This window comes from Rhinolophus sinicus, linkage group LG05 (assembly GCF_036562045.2).
Source record: "Rhinolophus sinicus isolate RSC01 linkage group LG05, ASM3656204v1, whole genome shotgun sequence".
Lineage (NCBI taxonomy): Eukaryota > Metazoa > Chordata > Mammalia > Chiroptera > Rhinolophidae > Rhinolophus > Rhinolophus sinicus.
Genome location: NC_133755.1, coordinates 107,100,030 through 107,114,719, shown reverse-complemented (window position 1 = coordinate 107,114,719; position 14,690 = coordinate 107,100,030). Strand labels below are relative to the sequence as shown.

General features: G+C 32.9%; 1 non-coding gene across 1 annotated transcript; it reads right to left on the bottom strand.

The window, feature by feature from the left end:
• Positions 1 to 13,536: 13,536 nt before the first annotated feature.
• Positions 13,537 to 13,643, bottom strand: LOC141572036 (U6 spliceosomal RNA). The gene has a single exon (XR_012497047.1). It is a non-coding gene; the product is annotated as a U6 spliceosomal RNA (small nuclear RNA).
• Between the last annotated feature and the right edge of the window lie 1,047 nt (positions 13,644 to 14,690).

Sequence of the window (14,690 nt, the reverse complement as noted above, 5' to 3'; positions counted from 1 at the left end):
CAAATCTATAAAAGGAGGCTATAGAACATACATAGGGAAAAATTATAATATTTCTATCTGGATAAAAGAGCTTAGTTTCAGAAAGACGCTGTGATATTTTTTCTTCCTTTTTGAACAAAATATTTTACTTATAAGCAATACACATTTTTCCAATCACATTTTATATATGTTATCTAATTTGATCTTCACAGTATTACGAAAGAAATTCAAAAAGGTTAGTATAGAAAATATTCACGTAATGAAAGATTTGTCAGCATACCACATGTAATAGACACTTAAGATACATTTTACATTTTAAGAAAGACTCATGAAAAATAATAATGACTTGCCAAAATATTTTTAAAGTGTTTTAAAGCTTTTGGAGGAATTTGTACTTGTGCATATTTCTAGAATACAGTAACACATAATTCTACATGTGCAGCAATTATCTACTAAAGCTAAAAGAAATATCACATAGCCAGAAATAAACTCTATATTTTAATGAATACTCATATGGAGGAAAGAACACAAAACAATATTTTTATAAAAATACAAGTAAATATTCATATCTTGACAAGTGCTTTAGAATTTATTAAATTATAAGATAAATTTGAATAAATTGAATTACACTCTAAACAATTCTATTACACTATAGGCATCCTACATAGGCTGCAAGCAGTACACCAAAATAAACTTAACATAATTTTTATACAGGTAGATAGTGTGGATCCAGGTAAATATTTCACCAAAATTGATGCAAAATTTTACATTTGCAAGTATTCCAAAGCCTTGCTTCTGCATTCAGCAAAAACATGTTTCATTGAACGTATAGAATAAGAAGTAAAGAAAGTTTATTTAAAACTGCTATTTTAGGAATTCTCATAGCCACCTAACTGGCAGTAAGACAATTTAAAAGAATTATAAATTATTTTTGTCTTCAAACCTAAAAAAGAGGTCACATGGGGACAGTCATCACCAAAGCCTGCAAAACGTCACTGATGAAACTCGTATGAAACCTGTCCTCACTATTATTTGCTTCTCAATAACTGCATTTAGTGTATTAGAAACTGCACCATCCCTAGTCTTCAAAAATAAATTATATTCAATAACATAACAGGCATTGCACACCTGAGAAAATAAATGATGCATGTTATGCTCAGGACAATGCTATAGAAAAACAGCATTTCAGAGAAAGCGAGGACTTGGGCACTGAGGTTCATTCCTATTGTGGATGGAGCCTGCACTCCCTATTTCTGTGTGTTGTTCATTTGTCACAGAAGCTCCTCTACCCACCTATCTCCCCAAATACTGGCTAGCCAGTAGGGCTAAGACTCGGAGTTTATTACCTTTAGTGAGTCCCATGGATCATGTGCCTAAATCCAAGGATGCGTTTATAAACCGACTGGCAGAGAAGGTTAATGATGAAAGTGTTGAGGTCCCTATTACCTATGTGATCTTTTCTCTGCAATACAGGCACATTGCACATGATTTTAAATCAGAAAATGTCGCCATATGTTGACAGCTATTGTTTAATTTCCATCATGAAACCAAAAAAAATGTGTTTTTTGACATTGTATATAAATGTTATACCAATATATTTGTAAGTTTTATTTCTGATTTATTCTCCTCTATGAATTTACATTATATTACATGAATCTATGTTGAATTATAAGTGATACATAATTATATCATTTATAGTTCATGCAGTTGTATTTCATGCAACTTAAAGATGTTTTAAATGACTCTTTCCTGCTAAGTTTAATCAGTTTCTAGGGGAGCATTCCTATAATCTCCCCCCCCCACACACACACACACAGCTAATATTTTGCTGATTTAGCTTTTTAAATTTTCAAACTATAGCTTCAAATCTGCCATCATTTTTGCTGGTATATCTATTTTTGAAAACCAAATAAGGTCAGTTCAATAGCAACTCACTGAGAGCTACCTGGACTTGCGCATGTTGCTAACACTTGTGGGCACAAATGTAATAAAGGAAATAATTATGGAGAAATATCAAGAGGAAAGTGCCAATGTTGCAGGTGATTAGACTTTTTTTCAACATAAAGGATAGATAGCTCTTTCTCTGAAATCAGAGATAAAGACGTATAATAGGAAGTGCGGACACAACATAGAGAGAATTCATACCTAATGTTCACTCCTTTTCCATCAACTCATGAAAACATCAGATGCCAAGAATGTAAGGGTAGGCATTTTGCAGGAAATTTGATTGGAGTGAAAATGTTATACAGTCACCCCACCTTTATCTGAGGTTTCACCTTCTATGGGTTCAGTTACCTGTAGTCAACTGCAGTCCAGAAATATTAAATGGGAAATTACAGAAATAAACAATTCATAGGTCTTAAATTGCATGCTGTTCTGAGTAGCATGCTGAAATATAGCACTGTCCTGCTCCGTCTTCCCCCATCCACAACCCGATCCTCATCACCCCCTCCTCTATCTGGGATGTAAATCATCCCACTGCCTAGTGTATCAATGCTGTATATGCTTCCCACCTGTTAGCAACTTAGTAGCCATCTCTGTCATCAGACCGGTTGTCAGACAGAGAGAGGGGGAGAGAAATCAGTCGAATAACTTTTAACACAGTATATTGTTATAGTTGTTCTATTTTATTATTAGTTATTGTTAACTTTTTTTATTTTGCCTAATTTATAAATTAAACATTATTATAGGTAAGTATGCATGGGAGAAAAAAAAAAACACAGTATATATAGGATTGGTACTACCCGAGGTTTTAGTTGTCCACTGAGGATCTTAAAACATATCCCCTGAGGATAAGTGGGGCTGGGGGTAGTATAGTTTGATTTGTTCTTAATCTTAGTCCCATTTTCTCATTTAAAATAATTTATTTTTGCTCCAATGTACTTATAGTTTTTTAAATTGAAGTTCTTTATGAATATCTCATATAGATCAGTATATATTTTAAACATAAATTGATTTCTTTAAAACCAACTAATCCATTGAAAGTTTTCTTCTTGAATCCCTTTATGTAATTTGTCCATTTCCTGGGATTTTGAATGAGAAATAGATTTTCTGCTTCATAATCATTTCCTTTTATTTTTATATTTCTTACTACTCAAACAGGAATTTGCTCATTCTCCAAATACTTCTGAAAAATTTCCCAGTTTTTGATAAATTAATCTCTGCTATTATCATCACAAGAAAAAGAAGAATGGGATCTTCACTGTTAGATATGAAAATTCAAATTTACATTTGCTTCAACTGAGTTGATAAGAGATGTTATTAGGGAACCTCTTTTTGCATTAATTTTTGGCTTGGAGATTTTGTGATTATACAAGTCATATAAATTCTAATTTCAAACCTGCATTAGGACAGTGCATTGATATGAATACTCAGAAGAACCTGGCAGAGACAAACATAGTTTCTGATATAGCCTTATACCTATTTGTGAGCAGATTTTGTTTTCTACTCCTACTTTTCACTCGATGTGTACTTTTCATGGTTGTAGTTTTATGTAACAGTTTAAATTCCAATATTATTCCTCTGGTCTCATGTGGCAATTAAAATGCAATACTTCTACTAGGGTCAGTGAGTGCCAGTGTCAGCTTACAGTCACATGTCCACTTTACTTTTCTCTCTTTATTGTTGGCATTCTTTTATTTTCTTGGTGCTCACCTTTGCCCTATGCTAACTACCTATAGTCTAGAAAGTTCAGCGATTTTGTATAAATAACATATAAAATAATTTGGCCCACATTATAATTACTGTGTTTCCCTGAAAATAAGACTGGATCTTATATTAAGGTTTGCTCCAAAAGACGCATTAGGGCTTATGTTCAGGGGATGTCATCCTGAAAAATCATGCTAGGGCTTATTTTCCGGTTAGGTCTTATTTTCGGGGAAACACGGTATGTCATAATTAATATGGAATCTCTACTGTCTTTGAATCATTCTTTGTTCTTTGATATATTTTCCTGTATACAGTATTTATTTATTTATTTATTTATTTATTTATTTATTTATTTATATTTTTCAAAAGAAAAAGTGATAATTCTCATCCAAGCACACCCATCCCATATATTCCATTGTAATTCAAATATACATAAAATTATTTAGGCTTTATAGTCCTTTTTACTTGTTCATTTTTTTTAAAATGTGGGATCATACAACAATGCTTATTGTCTACTTTGCTTTTCTTTCCTACAAATATGTCTTAGACAACTATTCAGCTCTATAGAAGCATATTAAACTCAGTATTTTTCATACCTGCAAAATATCAAATAGCATACATATGCCAAAATGATTTAGCTATTCCCCCATTCCTGAACATATAGATTATTTCTGATTTTTGCCATTACAGATACATGAGAATGAATCTCTTGTGAATCCATTATTTTATAATTGTGCTTTTATGTAAATATAAGGTGAATAGCCAATGGAGTATGTGTTAAAGGTAATGTTTAATTCTATGATAAAATAATGTCAGATTACTTTCAAGAATGTTTCATGAAACATCTGACATTCCCACTAGTAATGTGTGAGAGAGTTTCTATTTTCCTGACTTTGGTAAAGTTGGGATGGTGCTTAACTATTGCCAATTACATGGATGAAAACGATCCCGTCATTTTTGCTTTAGCTTACAGTTATCTGAAAACTGCCCAAATTGAATACCTCTTCATATGTTAGAGACATACACATTTCCTTTCTCATGATTGGCCTATTTTTTAATATTAAATTTATGTCTGTCTTTATTAATAAGTTATGTATCATGTTTATTAGGAATATTCACATCTATTTGACCTACATAGTGCTCTTTTGAAAAACTGTCTTTTTCCTTATTTTTGTCTTGTTTATTAGATTTGATGTTTAAATTAGATAATTTCTATGTTCCAAAATTCTGTGATTCAAATTTTAAATTTTTGGATGTATAACAATGTTTTGCCATATTGATTGAAGGTGTATTGAGCCATTGGCAGGAAATTCCTACAGGTTAATTAACAGAAAGTTCAGAAGAACTTTCCCTGAAAACCCCTTTTCTGTAAATGTACTTTGAACTTTGGTAATAGTAATTCATTTCCTAGATATTTTTAAGAACTATGATTAATCACCCTGTGCATATGTTCCTTTAAAACTGTATTGGAAAACCACAGTAGCAATGTATAATTTAATCAGGAAAACTATGTCAATATTAAATTCATACATTTAGGCCAACTAATATTTTTCTTACTGCATACTATCACACTCAATTTACACACACTTATACATTTTTTATAAGTACCAATACTCAGCCCTCATAAGAAACAATTGAAAGTGCTACATATGTAAAATCCTGAATATCTCATTTAAAATTTTATGTTATGTCAGTTACTATTCCATGATTTTGTGAACTGAGTATCAGTCTAACTAAAAACAATTATTCATAAATATTTTAAAATTTGGTGGAAATTTTCAGATATTAATAAATGAGTCACGCTTTAATAATTAAATACAAAATTCTTACATTGGAATTATTTTTGATATGATAAAACTTTAGCTAGAAGTTTTCTAAGGGAACTTGTTTTGTATATTATGCTATATGAATGCAGACGTTCTTATCTTTATGTTCTGCCATATAATATATGGTTTTTCTTAGATTAAGGAATACAGCTATTTTTGTCTGTTTTGTTTTCACTTACAGATTTAAAAGTCTGCTTCAGGGTCCTAGAATAAGGAGCAAGTCAGCACTATTGCAAAAATTTGATAATATTTTAATGTTTTCTATTTTATTTGGGGATACATGATATATTTGGACACGTATCACTTTTCTTCTCTCATTATTTTGTTTATGCTCATATGTAAAATAAAGATTTTTAAAATAAACATATATGAAAAATAACTATCAAAGTATTGCTATGTAAACTATCTGAAGTACTGGAACAAAATATTAAGTATTCATTCAGCAATTTTATTTATATTATGTATATTTTTTAATCTTAATCAAATGCACTTTAGCTTATAGTTTAGTGATGTAAATAATCACTTGAAATATATGTTTAAATATCTTGTTTACTCTTTCTCCCTTTTTATGCATAATAAATTTGGTGAAAAATAATTGATGAATTCAAGGTGAGAGGTTTATTTTTCATGGCTTTCGATACATATTTCTAAATTGTCTTTCAGAATATTTATGCCAGTTTACACTTTCATCAGCATATATATGATAGTGTCTTCTGATTCACAACATCATTGCAAATATGAACCAAACAAATGCAAAAGCACTTTATGGCTATCACCATATTACTTACTTTGGAAGCAGTGAAAACACTTAAGGAAGTAACTAAATAAATTTTGGAACGGAATACAATAAATCATACAAATAAATTATACAGGTTTCCATTTACTGATTTGTCAAGATGTTTAAAAAATACTGACTTATATAAAGTTTCAATAAATATGTCTATGATTTCACTTTTTCCGTGTAAATTATATATATTTTTTCTCATTTATATATGAAGGCCCAGATATATATAGGTACACACACACACACACACACACACACACATATATATATATATATATATATATATATATATATATATATATATATAGTATAAAACTTCATATTATATATGAAGGCCCAGTTTTAACAACACAAATAGGCTAATTATAAGTAGCAAGTGGTGAGATTATGGGTAACTGTATTTATTTATTTATTTATTTATTTATTTATTTATTTTTGGGGTAATTGTATTTAAAAGCGACATATTACTAATCTGTTCACTGATTTTTTTCCAACATGCCCATATATGATTTAGTAAAGCCATAAAAGTAAAAAAGAAAAATATAATCATATTTACAATAACACAATTGAAAAGCAACGCTAACGCATCATGTAAGCTGTTCATCATTGTTGTAGTATCCTGCCCTTGTATTCTAATAGTATTCAGAATGAAGGTCAATTCAATCTTTGGTGCTTTAGTGACAAGGTCACTCTGATGCAAAGGACAACTTCTAGGGCCTGGGGGAATCCAGTTGGTTTCCCCACAAGAGATTTGGGAAATTTTGCGGAAGGTAGTGCAGCACCTGGGACCAAAATGAGTTAAGATATGGACCCAGGACACCCATATCTCCTGGTACCACCAGCTCCAGTTGGTCCAAGACACAAGAGAAGACTGAGAAAACATTGAACAAGACACTATAAAGCCCTGGAAGAACTGCCACGGGGAGCCCTGACCAGGGCCTTGCTTGCCCAGGTTTAAGGGTGATACTTCCAGCACGTACAAATGGGTTTATGATACATACTATGTTTTGATATGGCTTTGCCATTTTGTACACACTTGATAGCTCATAGAATAAGAGAACTATGAAAGCTAGCTGATAATTTAGGAAGTTTTCTTATATCACTGTTTTTGATCAAGATAGTTTCTTTTCAGATTGTAATATATGTGAACTATAACAGATCTCATTGAAAAAGATGCATAGTGAATGGCATAGGAAAATCTGGTGTTTGTTAAGAAGTTATTATGTGACAGATACTATGGTAAATATGTTTTCCAGTTAATTTTCCAATTCATTCTCTCTCTCTCTCTCTCTCTCTCTCTCTCTCTCTCTCACACACACACACACACACACACACACACACACACACACACATCTGTCTTACACATAATTACCTTCATTATACAGCCAAGGATCCTCTAGGTTTATAGAAGTCACATAACTGCACAGCCTGAGAATTTAGTCGCCTTAGTCCTTTTTTAGCTGCTGTAACAAAATACCACAGACTGGGTGACTTATAAACAACAGAAATTCATTTCTCACAGTTCTAGAGGCTGGGAAATCCAAGATCAGGTAAAGCAGATTTGATATTTGGTGAGAATTACCTCCTCGTATACATAACTGTCTTCTCACTGTAACCTTACATGGCAGAAGGTGCAAGGGAAATTCTCAGGCGTCCTTTAAAATGGACTAATCCCATTCATGATAGAGCCACCTTGATGACCTAAGCACATCCCAGAGGCTCCACCTCCTAACACCATCATCTTGGAGGTTACCTTTTCAATGTATTAATTTGAAGGAAACATAAACATTCAGACCACAGCAGTCTCATAGGTAAAAGCAAAAAAAAATATATGATTCTAACTTAGGTCTGTCTTTCTATATATCAGTGGTTCTCCAAAGTATGTACACATCAAAACGTGGAAGACCTGTTAAAGCAGAGAAAGCTGGACACAACATCCAGAGGTTCTGACAGTAAGCCTAGGGTGAGGACCAAAATTTGCATCACTAACAAGTTTCCAAGTGATGCTCATGCTCCTGGTACAAGAACCACATTTTGAGAACTGTTACTCTACAGCCATACTCCTTGTCTACAATCAATCCTCAGTCCAAACTTCTTTTCTTCTGTTTGGGAGAAATTATTTTTGGAGATCAAAAAGCTCAAAGCAAGAACAATATAATATGTTCTTTTTACCCTGTATTGCATGATTGTCTTTACACTGAGGTTGTGTCTAACACAATGAGGTAAAACTTGATGTGTTTGTGGTATATGTGGAACATAATGAGAGGCAATGGCAGTTGTAGTCACAGTGTCTTCTTACAGGTAGGAAGAAGGGATACTTACGCTATTACTATATAGGATGGAAATAGATTGATTTTGATACGTAGAATTCACCAGGCATTGAAAGCATAAAATAAAGGTCCTTTGGGAATAAATCACTGGTTTATTTAAGATAGTAGAATGTTCTGTTAATAAAAAATGGATGTAGAGTAATTGAACTTCAAGAAGAATGCCAGCAAAGTAAAGAAGACATAGAAGTCAAATTATATTTATTTTTGACGTTGCTGACATTTGTAGTTAATATAGTTGGACTGTCAGTGCAGTTTTCTATAAAAGAACTTAGGTTTAACTTTTAATGCTGATTCAAACAAAATAGAATCAAAAGAGGAAAGTTCAAATGCTTTACAATAAAGTAAAATAAATAGTCTTGAAGCCATAGATTAAAAAAAAAAAAAAAAACAGCTACCTCATTTTTGAACTTCATTATTAGAGACGTATATATTGGTTGACTTTTGTGATTTTCCTATATCACAAAGTACTGTGTCCAACTCAAATGTCCATTCACAATAAAAAACATTTGAACCCATTTGTATTAAGTCAAGATTTTAAAACAGATTTTTCTGATTTTAAGATAATTTCTAATATATATTTTATATTAAATAGTTAGTATATATTTTATAATTGATTAGAAATGAACTTACTTTAAATTGACATAATGGCATATAGCATACAGTTTCTTTTTTTTTTTTTAATTTATTGGGGTGAAAATTGTTAAGTAAAATGACATAGATTTCAGGTGTACAATTCTGTGTTATATCATCTATAAATCCCATTGTGTGTTCACCACCCAGAGTAAGTTCTCCTTCCATCACCATATATTTGATACCCCTTACCCTCACCTCCCATCCCCCCACCTTACCCTCTGGTAAGCACTAAACTACTGTCTGTGTCTATGAGTTTTTGTTTCTTATTTGTTTGTCTTGTTCTTTTGTTGTTTTTGGTTTATATACCACATATCAGTGAAATCATATTGCTCTCTGCTTTTTCTGTCTGACTTATTTCGCTTAGCTTTATACTCTCAAGATCCGTCTATGTTGTCACAAATGTTCCTATATCATCTTTTCTTACCGCCGAATAGTATTCCATTGTGTATATATACCACAACTTCTTTATCCATTCATCTATCGAAGGACATTTTGGTTGTTTCCATGTCTTGACCACCATAAACAAAGCTGCAATGAACATGGGAGCACACGTGTCTTTATGTATAAATGTTTTCAGATGTTTGGGTAGATACCCAGGAGAGGGATTGCTGGGTCATATGGCAATTCTATTCGTAATTTTTTTGAGGAACCTCCACACTGCCTTCCATAACGGCTGCACCAGTCTGCATTCCCACCAACAGTGTATGAGCGTTCCTTTTTCTCCACAGCCTCTCCAACACTTGTTACTATTTGTCTTGTTGATGATAGCTATTCTGACTGGGGTGAGGTGATATTTCATTGTGGTTTTTATTTGTATTTCTCTGCTGATTAGTGATGTAGAGCATTTTTTCATATGTCTATTTGCCATTTGTATGTCCTCTTTGGAGAACTGTCTCTTCAGGTCGTCTGACCATTTTTCAATTGGGCTGTTTGTTTTTCTGTTGTTGAGTTGCATGAGTTCCTTGTATATTTTGTATATTAACTCCTTATCGGAGGCGCTGTTTGCAAAAATCTTCTCCCATTCACTTGGTTGCCTCTTTATTTTGTCGGTGGTTTCTTTTGCTGTGCAGAAGCTTTTAAGTTTCATATAGTCCCATTCGTTTATTTTAGCTTTTACTTCCATTGCCTTTGGAGTCAAATTCATAAAATGCTCTTTGAACCCAAGATCCATAAGTTTAGTACTTATGTTTTCTTCTATGCAGTTTATTGTGTCAGGTCTTATGCTTAAGTGTTTGATCCATTTTGAATTAATTTTGGTACATAGTGACAGATAGCAGTCTAGTTTCATTCTTTTGCATGTGGCTATCCAATTATCCCAGCACCATTTATTGAAGAGGCTGTCTTTTCTCTATTGTATGTTTTTTGCTTCTTTGTCAAAAGTTATCTGTCCATATTTATGTGGTTTTATTTCTGGGTTCTCAATTCTATTCCATTGGTCTATGTGTCTGTTTTTCTGCCAATACCATGCTGTTTTGATTATTGTAGCCATGTAGTACAAGCTAAATTCAGGGAGTGTGATAATTCCAGCATTTTTCTTTTTTCATAGGATTGTTTTGGCTATTCTGGATCTTCTGTGGTTCTATACAAATCTGATGCTTTTTGATCTATATCTTTAAAAAAATGCTATAGGGATTTTGATGGGGATTGCGTTAAGTCTGTAGATTGCTTTGGGTCATATGGCCATTTTACTATGTTGATTCTTCCAATCCATGAACACGGAATGTCTTTCCATTTCTTTGTGTCTTCTTCAATTTCTTTTAAAAATGTCTTATAATTTTCAGCATATAGGTCTTTCACATCCTTGGTTAAGTTTATTCCTAGGTATTTTATGCTTTTTGCTGCAATTGCAAAAGGAATTGTTTTACACTTCTTTTTCTGAGATTTCATTGTTAGTATATAAGAATGCAATGGACTTTTGCACGTTGATTTTGTAGCCAGCAACTTTACTGTATTCATTGATTGTTTCTAATAGCTTTTTGGTGGAGTCTTTAGGGTTTTCTATATATAGCATCATGTCATCTGCAAAGAGTGACAATTTAGCTTCTTCATTCCCAATTTGGATGCCTTTTATTTCTTTCCCTTGCCTAATTGCTCTGGCAAGGACTTCCAACACTATGTGGAAAAGCAGAGGTGATGGGGACAGCCCTGTCGTGTTCCTGAACATAGAGCAAAGGGCTTCAGTTTTTCACCATTAATTATGATATTAGCTGAGGGTTTGTTATATATGGCTCTTATTATGTTAAGCTATTTTCCTTCTATTTTATTAAGTATTTTAATCATAAATGTATGTTGTATCTTGTCAAATCCTTTTTCTGAATCAATTGATATAATCATATGATTTTTGTCCTTTCTTTTGTTTATGTGATGTATCACATTGATGGATTTGCAGATATTGAACCATCCTTGTGCCCCTGGGATGAACCCCACTTGGTCATGAAGAATAATCTTTTTAATGCATTGTTGTATTCGATTTGCTAGAATTTTGTTTAGTATTTTTGCATCTGTATTCATCAGAGATATTTGTCTGTAGTTTTCTTTTTTTGTGTTGTCCTTACCAGGTTTTGGCATCAGGGTAATGTTGGCCTCATAAAATGAGTTAGGGAGTACTGTCTCTTCTTCAATTTTTTGGAAGAGTTTGAGCAGGATTGGTATTAGATCCTCTTTGAAGGTTTGGTAGAATTCACTAGTGAAGCCATCTGGTCCCGGACTTTTGCTTTTGGGAAGGTTTTGGATGACTGATTCAATTTCGTTACTGGTGATCGGTCTGTTTAGATTTTCCAGTTCTTCATGGTTCAGCCTTGGAAGGCTATATGTTTCTAAGAACTTGTCCATTTCTTCTAGGTTATTGAATTTGGTGGCATATAGTCCTTCATAGTATTCTTGGATGATCCTTTGTATTTCTGTGGTGTCCGTGATAACTTCCCTTTTTTCGTTTCTGATTTTGTTAATTAGTGTCTTCTCTCTTTTTATCTTAGTGAGTCTAGCCAAGGGTTTGTCAATTTTGTTAATCTTTTCAAAGAACCAGCTCTTTGTCACATTAATTTTTTCTATTGTCTTTTTGTTCTCTATTTCATTTAGTTCTGCTCTGATTTTTGTTATTTCCTTTCTTCTGCTGACCTTGGGTTTCATTTGTTCTTCTTTTCCTAGTTCTTTAAGGTGTAACATGAGGTTATTTATTTGGGATTTTTCTTGTTTCTTGAGATAGGCCTGTAATGATATAAATTTCCCTCTTAAAACTGCTTTCGCTGCATCCCAAAAATTTTGGTAGGATGTATTTTCATTGTCATTTGTTTCTATGTATCTTTTGATTTCTCCTCTAATTTCTTCTTTGACCCAGTCGTTCTTTAAAAGTATGTTGTTTAATCTCCATGTATTTGTGTTTTTTCCTGCTTTCTTTTTTCAGTTGATATCCAATTTCAAAGCCTTATGATCAGAGAATATGCTTGGTATGGTTTCAATCTTCTTAAATTTGCTGAGGCTGATTTTATGTCCCAATATATGGTCTATCCTTGAGAATGTTCCTTGTACACTACAAAAAAATGTGTAGTCTGATTTTTTAGGATGAAGTGCTTTATATATGTCAATTTCATCTTTTGTGTCATTTAGGGCTGCTATTTCGTTATTTATTTTCTGTTTGGATGATCTATCCATAGCTGTCAATGATGTATTTAAGTCCCCTAGCATAATTGTGTTTTAGTCAATTTCTCCCTTTGGTTCTGTTAGTAATTGCTTGGTATATTTCCGTGCTCCCTGATTGGGGGCGTAAATGTTGATGACTTATGTCTTCTTATTGTATAGTCCCCTTTACCATTTTGAAATGTCCATCTTTGTCTCTTGTTACCTTTTTCACGCTGAAGTCTGTTTCATCTGATATCAGTATGGGTACACCTGATTTTCTCTGGATACCATTTGCTTGGAGTGTCAATTTCCACCCTATCACTTTGAGTCTATGCTCGTCCTTATAGCTGAGATGTGTCTCTTGGAGACAGCATATGGTTGGGTTTAGTTTTTTTATCCAATCTGCTACTCTGTGCCTTTTTATTGGTGAATTCAGTCCATTTACATTTAGGGTGATTATTGATATATGACGATTTCCTGTCATTCTATCTTTAGCTTTCTGGTATGGCTGTGTCTCCATTGTTTCTTTGACTTTTTGTTCTTGTCTATTATTTCTGTTTGGTGGTATTCTATGATGTTTCCCTCTGTTTCTTCTTTTATTACAGTATATATTTCAGTTCAGGATTTTTTTTGAGTGGTTACCCTTAAGTGTATGTAAAAGAAAATTTGATATTTAGAATATTCCATTTTCTTCAGCACACTTACTTTCTCCATTCCCAAAAATATGGAATGCTTCATGAATTTGCAGGTCATCCTTGCACAGGGGCCATGCTAACCTTCTTTGTATCGTTCCAATTTTAGTATATGTGCTGTCGAAACGCGCACAAGTTTCCAATTTCAATGATTCCACTTTGGATTTATCAATAAAAAATAATTGAAGAAGCAAGGAATTATATCTGCTTAAGAAATATTTTTAAATGGTATTTAATATCAGCTCTACCAGAAACATCTTCAGATTTACAAAGAAATATAAACAATATGTATGATGAACTAGTAAACAGGTACTGCAATGACGGAAAAGCACATTTTTATAATTGATACAAAATATTGGTGGATTTGGGTTAGTAATATGGAGAGGGAATCTAATTCAATGACTGACTAGCCTATAATTGTCAGCACAGAAAAACAACAAGCCTAGGATCCAAAGGTGGATGGGACCAGTTGTAACCTTAGTCGATACCAGCCTACACTTTGCTTAGTTAATTATGAAATAAGTTGATCTTAATTACAAAATTAAAATAGTGAAAGTGATACATTCACTGTCCACTCAGCAGAACTTCATTGTGCACTTACTGTGCTCAGTGTAATACTTGGTGGTATATCTATATCCTTAGAAATGTAATATCCAGTATTGTAGAGATATGTTTAAATGATAAACTCGTAAAAAGAAAAGTAGGATGAAAATATAGATGGACAGGTGCATAGAACTTTTCTAGATGGCAACTGCCCAATATGCATGTATAGTTCTAAAATTTTGTACACTTGATCGTACGATTCATTTCTACAATTTTATACTAAGAAAATAATGAACATGAATAAAATAACAGATACTACACTTCTCAGCAGGTGCATTAGCCTAAAAATTGTAAATTTTAAGAAAGATGAAAAAGTCAGTGAGCCTCTTAGTCATTGCAAATGTCTATGATTGAAGAGGATGAGCACTGTCATGAAACTCAAGTTCAAGAACACACTGACAATAATCAGGCAAAGAGCTTACACGTCAGAAGCCACAGGGCCCAGAAGGCAAGGCATAGATATGAATAACTGACTCGGGAAGAATATGAGAACCAGGAGCCATGTGTAAGGAAACTGATTTTTGTTCTGGAAAGATGTTAAATGGGTTCTTTTGTTCTGGAAGCAGTGTGAAAGTGA